This window comes from Emys orbicularis, chromosome 2 (genome assembly GCF_028017835.1).
Source record: "Emys orbicularis isolate rEmyOrb1 chromosome 2, rEmyOrb1.hap1, whole genome shotgun sequence".
Taxonomy (NCBI): Eukaryota; Metazoa; Chordata; order Testudines; family Emydidae; genus Emys; species Emys orbicularis.
This window is the reverse complement of record NC_088684.1, coordinates 130487164-130493874: the sequence shown is the minus strand read 5'-3', so window position 1 is coordinate 130493874 and position 6711 is coordinate 130487164. Positions and strand designations below refer to the sequence as shown.

General features: G+C 50.8%; 1 long non-coding RNA gene across 1 annotated transcript; it reads right to left on the bottom strand.

Moving 5' to 3' along the window:
- Positions 1-380: 380 nt before the first annotated feature.
- LOC135874714 (uncharacterized) lies at positions 381-3683 on the bottom strand. The gene is made up of 2 exons (XR_010561154.1): positions 3369-3683; positions 381-975 (listed from the first exon to the last, which is right to left on the bottom strand). It is a non-coding gene; the product is annotated as an uncharacterized LOC135874714 (long non-coding RNA).
- Between the last annotated feature and the right edge of the window lie 3028 nt (positions 3684-6711).

The following is a 6711-nucleotide window of genomic DNA, read 5'->3' as shown; positions in this document are numbered from 1 at the left end:
CTATGAGATAGGTATGTCTCCATATATTATATGGGGGGAGGGATAGCTAAACCCAGGGTTGTGAGTTCAATCCTTGAGGGGGCCATTTGGGGATTTAGTTGGTCCTGCTTTGAGCAGGGGGTTGGACTAGATGACTTCCTGAGGTCCATTCCAACCCTGATATTCTATGATTCTATGTAGAACTCAATACATACAGAACTAATGTCAAAAATTTGCTGCTGTTAAAAACCGTTCATTTTGTTCCTATTAACACTTAACTGAAGGCATCAGAGATTTAATAGTATAGATAAGAAGTATGACTGATTATAATTAAATTTAGTAAAATCTAATCATCTTCACTGTAGAAATATGTTTAATAACCCAAAAAGTATAGTGTAAAATTATTGCATTTTGGTAAATCCTTTAATGACCGAAACCCTTTCTAAATCAAATCTGTGACAAAAAGCTATTCCAGACTTACTGGTTTTTACTCAACTGAACATTCTTTGACATTTAAGTTATTTATATACTGAAGAAGGTGGTGGGTGTTTTTTTAGGTCTCTTAGCTACCATTTTTATATTCCCAGGGGAATTCTGCAGATTGAATGCTTAAAATGTAAAAGGCTCAGCAAGTTCAAATCCATGGTGTAACACCTCCTTCATCGAACAGAGGAAGTTGGATGCTCACCCAGGTGATATGGGGTAATGTGGGTGAAGCAATCCAGCCTGAATAAGCTGAGCTCTTGAGCACACAGTATTGCCAACCCCAAATGTTGAATAATCCTGTCAGGCTCACTAAAAATCATGAGGCTTTGTAACCTTTGTAGTTACCTTCTGCTTTTTGAGCCTTTAGGGTGCACTAGGGACTCATTTTTGAAGCTTTCTCCACAGCCGTGAGGGCTAGAAAGTTCCATTTTCTTTAAGAATGAAGGCTGAAATCGTCATATATCCACTTGACTGCAGGAGCTGGGGCTTTATAGTCTGATGGTCAATATTCTGGAAACAAAGATGAACAAGTTAGTTCAGCGTGCTCTCTATCCATTCTGCCTGGACGCAGATAAAACAGTTTAAGGAAAAGAATAATGGAGACCCATGTTCAGGGCCGGCTTTAGGAAGTGCGGGGCCCAATTCAAACAGTTTCGACGGGGCCCCAGCAGGGATGACTAAAAAAAAAAGCCACTTAAAAAGAACCCTTTCATTTCTTCCATGTATTATTTACTTTCCATGACTATATACATAATAACAAAATTATATATTACATACATTGCGTCATATATTAATTAGCTGATTTTCACTTTCATATTAGGAAAATAATTCATGTTTTGATAGTTGTACAACTGATTTTCTTCAATAATGTTTATTTTATTAAAATTTATAAAATATTTCCTTATTAATATAAAATTGTGCCCTCCTCCTCCCCCCCCCCCCCCCCCAGCGCCTCCCGGCCCGCGGAAACAAACCCTGCTTCCCCAGCTCCGCCCCCCTGAAACAGCTGTGGGCCAAAACGAAAGAAAAGGAAGGTTTGGGGGGGGGTGACATAGGGTGACCAGATCACAGCAGTAAAATAGGACCCGACCCCTCCCCGCTCGGCCCCACCATCACACCCCTCTTCACCCCCTAGCCCCCCGCTGGCTTGCTCCTCCCTCCTAGTCAGTCCCCCACCCACCACTTGCCTCCTTTCACCTTCTCCCTCCCGTGCCAGAAACCCCCATGCCCACCCCTAGAACCCCTGCTGGCTCATTGCTTGCCTCTTTGCCCACCCGCCGCTTGCCCACCCGCTCGCCCCCCCCCCAAGTATAAAGCCTCCTTCAAAGACCCAGGGGTCACTATATTACTGCACACAGCAGTCAATCAGTGCAGTTGTAGATAAATCTCTGCATTATGCATTTTTGTATAACTTTTATGAGACTTTGTATTGAACCTTTGTAATGTTATAGCTGGCCCCTAAGGTAGTATAATTAAGGTAAAAGAAAAATGTCTTTTTGCTAGAAGTAGAATAAGATCTTCCCCTCACTTTGTAATCAATTGCCCTGTTGAATGAATGAGGAAGGTATGGAAGGCAGCACCTCCAGACAGCTGCAACCCTGGGAGAGGGGCTGGGAGCCAGCCAAGGAGAGCGTTGCCCAGGGCTGAGTGGGACAGAGTTTGGGTGCAGGCTCCGGGCTGGGGCACGGGGTGGGGTGCAGGATGGGTGGAGGGGTGCAGGCTCTGGGAGGGAGTGCGGAGGGGTGGGTGCAGGCTCTGGGACAGAGTTTGGGGGCCGGAGAGGGGGTGGTGGGCGCTGGGCGGGGGGGGGACTGCCATCACATGTGGCTTCCTTCCTCCCCTGCTGCCCCTCACCATAGCCTCGGTGGGGGATGGGGCTGCCCCTTGCCCAGTGTTTGCAGGAGTGGTGGCTGGGGGGAAACCCACTCAAACTCTGGTTTTACTCTTCCGTTGATGGGTCACTTTAACCCCTTACAAACCCCTTCCTGCCTCTCTCACCCCCCTTTTCTACTGGGCTTGTTTGATCTTTTTGGTGGAGCTAGATGAAAACCACAAACCCCAGCGAGAGCAACAGGCTGGAAGACTAGACTGAACCCACCACCCACCCAGCCTAGTCCATCCCCGAGCCCAGGACTGAGGGCAAATGTCCCCGCACCCCTGGGCCACCTGCTTCCACTCCTGGCCTCTCTCAGTGCCGCCAGCGATTCTGTGTGGCTGCATCGGGTGGGATTTCAACCGGACCCCCACCCCTTGCTAAATTCACCCCTGTTTTGCGACCACTCTGCACCAAGAGCACCTTCCTTCCCTGCCCTAGAGCTGCTGGATGGCTAGAAAGCTGAGCTGGGTGTTTGATCAATCCGGAATATTATTGTGCCCCCCCCCAAAAAAACCTTAATGTCCACACAGCTTGGGGGGGGGGCTATTCCTCCCCCCCAAAGCTGGTCTATTTTATTGTGGCAGGGCAAACGAAGGAGCCAGAGTTTAATGGAAATATTCAGCCCCTACAGCGGTCTTGCAGCAGGGGAAGCAGAGTCGATGGGAAGGGAACTGGTTTGGATAGGAGCCCATCCCCCTCCTTTGCAAAATAATTTGGGGAGGGGAATCAGATCACTCCATGCCTCAGTTTCCCCCTCTCTTGGCGGGGGGGGAGGGACATAAAAGTCTCAGCCTGCCTGTTGCAGACCTTTTGTATTCTCCCCTCTTGATGTATTTGATTTCCTTGTCCAAATCCCCCTCTCTCTCTCACCTGGAATTCACTTTCTTCCTGGGTTACATGATCCCGGGTTTAGTTTTGAAACAGACGCAGGCAGGCACAACTCACCCTCAAACAGCAACACCACCGAAAACCACAAAACCAACCCAATATTACACACCTATGGGGAATCACAGGGTCAAACACTCACCGACCGAAGCCCCAGCAGCTGCTCAGGTGAGTGAGGTCCACACTGCAGAGATTCCTGTCTCCCACCGGACCGGAAGCCCCCTCGGGGTCTCCTCCAGGTGAGTGGTGGGGGGAGGGGAAGGCTGCAAAGCACATGTGCCTTCCTCCCCCCCCCCCCCCCCCCCGCAACAGCTGCTGCTTCCGGGAGAGCCACAGAGCTTTGCTTCAGGCAGGGACGCTGCGCGGGGCCCTCTTAGGGGCGGGGCCCAATTCAGGGGAATCGGTGGAATGGGCCTAAAGCCGGCCCTGTTCATTATTCAAAATCACTTTGTTCGGCTATCGTTTATTCATCCATGGGTCTGGGGGCTACTTCATGGCATTCCTGCCTAACTGCTGTGAAGGAGGCACCTTTTCAACATCCTGGAACTTTTCTGCTCCAAACTCCTCAGCTGAGCTGCATTTACGGAAGTCAGAAAGCTAGCTCTTTCCTTCTGCTCATTCCCCCCCCCCCCCATTTCCTAGCTCTCTCATTTACTACTTTTTCCATGGGACAGATCACAAAATAAATTAGCCAGCAGAATGACAAGTAGGTTTGTTATTATCCTGGCTAATTTATTTAATGTTCTTGTTTCTGCCTTTTTTGTTTGTTTGTTTTTTCTTTCACTGGCTGCCAGCAAGTCCAGACTGTCTGACTAGGCCTTCAGCTATGCCTCATGTACTGAGAGTATCTTGCATTCTTATTTGTACTAATTGAACTTGACACTTTTCAGTTCGTAAGCTCAGAATTCAGGGGCTCTATGCAAGAGTGTGGCTTTGTACCATGAAGCTCTATTTAGTTTAATGATGCGGCTGCTGCTGCCAGTAAAAGTGCTACTTTGCAGACTCACATGGCATATGAGTGTTGTCATACAGGAGAGTGTGGGAGCAGTACTGAATTTCAGTGATGCTGCAGACAGTTTATGCCAAGTGGCGTGTATACAGAGATTAAACACCTTTATGTTATGTAATTGTAGCCATCTTGGTCCCCGGATACTGGAGAGACAAGGTGGGTGAGGTAATATCTTTTATTTGACCAAATACTGTTGGTGAGCTGAGGGAGAGCTCTGTATGGCTCGAAAGCTTGTCTCTTTCCAACAGAAGTTGGTCCAGGAAAAGATATTGCCTTATCCACCTTGTCTCTGCAAAAAAGGTGTCAAAAATGGTACCCTTAGTATGAAACTTTTAATCTTTTAGTTATAGAAAAATGGTCTCACCCCTGGATATATACCAGATATTAAAGTTCTTCTTCGAGTGCTTTTTTACGTCAATTCCTATCAAGTGTATGTGCGCTGCGTGCGTGGTCGTTGGGAAGTTTTTCCCTTAGCAGTTCCCTTCGGGTTGGATAGGGAGCCCCTTGGACTGGCGCCTTCGTGGTGATCAATATATGACCCTGCCAAACCGACCCCCTCCCCCCCAGCCCCCCTTCAGTTCCTTCTTACCATCTGTGGCAATTGTTGGAACTGTGACTTGCTTGCTTTGCAAGTGCTCCCTTAGCGTAGTTACCTAGTCTAGTTCTTCTTGTTTTGTAGTTGTTAGTATTGTTCTAGTTAGTATAGGTGTTTGTGTGGGATATTTCCCTATCCCCTCAAAACCTTGGGCTCGTGGCATGTCCCGGAGCCCAAGAAGGGGTAAGTCTTGCAGCGCATGCCACAAGCCCATGCCAAATAGTGACCCCCATGATTCTTGCCTGAGGTATCTGGGGAGGCGCATCAGACCCAGTGCTGAAAAATCTGCAGCGCTTTTAAACCTAGGACGAAAAAGAAGCGGGATTTCCGTTTGAAGCAGCTGCTCATGGAATCCGCAGTTTGTCGAGTGGCTTCAGACTGCCAAGGATCAGGCCCGAGCGCTTCAGTGCGGAGCGCTCCGACATTGGTTTGCAACTCGGGGCCAAGGAAGGACTCTAGTATGAGAGACCCTCAGCATTGGTGATCCTCCCGGCACTGCAACAAGGAGCAGAGGCCCGGCACTGCTCTACTTCCCTGGTGCCCCACAAGCACCATAAAAGACCGAGAGGGCACTCTCCTCTGAAAGAGCTGCCCAAGTACATTGGGAGAATCTGCTTCAGTACAGTAAAATCCCCCCTACTGACTACACACCCTTAATTGTCATTTACCACCCCAGACTGGAACTCAAACAGGATATCATCAGTTTGTAGTTCTTGTTTTTGGTTGTAGTTGGGTTGGGGGTGTTGCCCTCCACCCCGACTTTTTTTTCTTTTTCGGGGCTCCATGCCCAAGTCCCTGGGATTCAAGCCTTGCAGGTCCTGCTCTAAGCCCATGCCAACGGGCGACCCCCATGATTCTTGCCTAAAGTGTCTGGGGGAGGCTCACCAAGCCTAGAAGTGCAAGGTTTTTCATCCTCAGCCTAAAAAGGAGCGGGACTTTCGCTTGAAGCAGCTCCTTAGGGAGGCAGCACTTAATCCCCAGCCTCCTTCAGCGCAGCAGGACCCGGCACTGAGCTCTTTGGTGCGCAGTGCCCCAGCGGTGGTCGTGGAGGCAGCACCGTGGTTGGACTCTGACCGAGACCCACGCCGCAGTCAGCGACATTGGCTCGGCACCGCTCCCACTCCCTGGGACCGAAGCGGCACCTGCGCTGTGACCCGCTTCCCTGGAGCCAGCCACTGGGGCGCGTCCTGGAGGGGAGTGCCTGGGAGAAAAAGTCATAGCCACGGCACCGTCGACTCCAGCCGCGAGGGGGGAACCGTTGAGTCTGGTGCCGTTGGACTCCCCAACCCGCAGCATGGTGGAAGTTCAGCTGCCTTCTACCCTGGACACCTTTGCTGCGGCGAGGGACTGCCTCGCCATGACGGCAGCGGCGTCTCCTCTGCTCCACGCCAAAGTCCTGGTGCCCCAGCGGACGGCACTGTCTCGGGGCAAGCTGGCGCCGATCCACCCATTGGCTCCTTTGGCACCAGTGGTTGAGTCTCGGCTCCGCTCCCATTCCTGGCACTGTTTGGAGTCCTGACGCCGCTCTCCATTGCGATGCTGGTCATATTCGCAGCACCTTTCTGGTTTGCGTTGGTGCTCCCGATCACGGCACCGCTGCTCTGCCCGCTGGTTGCCGTTGCAGAGCAGATCCTGGACCTGGCGCTGTTCGTCATCTCGGCCCAGCTCCAGGTTTGCTCCAGGTCTCGGCACCACTCCCCAACTTCACAGCACGGCTCCACTTCACTTCTCCTCATTGCTGCTCACCAGCGCAGATTCGCTTGGTGCTGCCCTGGCCCTCACGATCCGGTTCTCATTCCTCGGGGTCAGAAATGGGATCGAGGTTTTTCAGACCGGGACTGCCGCCAGTTGGACCATGGCCATCCTGAAGCTGGGGGCAGG